The sequence below is a fragment of the Alligator sinensis genome, unplaced genomic scaffold (assembly GCF_000455745.1).
Source record: "Alligator sinensis unplaced genomic scaffold, ASM45574v1 scaffold413_1, whole genome shotgun sequence".
Taxonomy (NCBI): domain Eukaryota; kingdom Metazoa; phylum Chordata; order Crocodylia; family Alligatoridae; genus Alligator; species Alligator sinensis.
This window is the reverse complement of record NW_005842308.1, coordinates 1,395,549-1,396,931: the sequence shown is the minus strand read 5'-3', so window position 1 is coordinate 1,396,931 and position 1,383 is coordinate 1,395,549.

The window sequence follows — 1,383 nt, the reverse complement described above, 5'->3', positions numbered from 1 at the left end:
GTGTAATTTGAGTAAAGGTTTCAAAAACAAACGCGCGGGGGGGGGGGGGGCGGGGAGGAAACAGTTGGACTGGATCAGGAGACTTGCTTCCCTGTGGCATCTCTCAGTATTGGCCAAGTAGGTCAAGGGGAGAAACCGGGGGTTGGAGGGGGAGGAAAGGGGAGGCTTGTCTGTTACCAGCCCCAAGGTGAAGATGACAGTGAGCAGTGCCAGGCAGGCACCCATATTGATGAGTAGCAGAAACACAAGGACTCATAGTGCCAGTTGTGGACATGGGGTGGCAGGCACTGCTTGCAGTCCACCTGCTCTGCCCTGTCCAGCAGATAGCAGTGCTGTCTCATCATTCCCAAGCCCTGAAGCCAGCCAACTTCCACTTCCCTTCCCACAGTCAGTGATGGTGCTGCAGGCAGAGGCAGGGGCATGGGGTACAATCCAGCCAAGAAGCAGAGTGTGTGTGTGTGTGTGTGTGTGTGTGTGTGTGTGTGTGTGTGTGTGTGTGGCACCCCCTGACCATGGTGCCCTGGGCAGTTGTACACATTGCTCACCTGTAAGTCTGGCCATGGAACAAGAAATCTCTTCCCTGCTGTGTGCATCTGACCTGGCTGAAATATTTATGCTTCTCAGTCTCAGTTGGCATTGGTTCAAGAGCCAATATCATTCCTTGGCTTTACTACTTCCTGAACTTTATTCATGGTGTTAGAAAGAATCAAGATGACTTTCAGACACATTATGTAGACTTGTAAAGGTTTTCTGGACTCTTAACCCCACTTAACCGAGTGACTTTCTATATTTAAGATTTTCTCAAATGTTGCCATAATATTTAAAAGAGAGAGAGGGGGAGAGGTAGAAGGAGAGAGAGAGAGAGAGATTCAATGATTCATAGATTTTAGGACCAGAAGAAAGCATTGTGATCTGACTTCCCACTAGTACAGGTCATATAACATTCTTGAATCATTTCTTGCTTCCAAGTCCACTAGCTGTGGTTGTGCTAGAGGATATCTTCTAGAATCCTAATTAAAACAATTTCAGTTATGGAAGATGTACCACAACCCTTGTTAAATCATCCACTACTAAATTACTCTCACTGTTGGCAAAAAATGCATCTTATTTCTAGTCTGAATTTTTTTAACATCAACTTCCAATGACTGCATTTTGTTACATATTTGGCTAGATTGGAGTGCCCTCTGCCATCAAATTTCTTCTACTACGTAGACTGGGATCAAGTCACCTTTGACCCTTCTCTTTGACAAACTAAGCAGATTGAGCTTTTTTCTCTCTCATTACAGGCATGTTTTTCCAAACCTTTAACTATTCTTATGGAATTCTCTTCAAACTCTGCATTTTCTCAATATCTTTTGTGCCCTGTGAATACTAACATTGGAC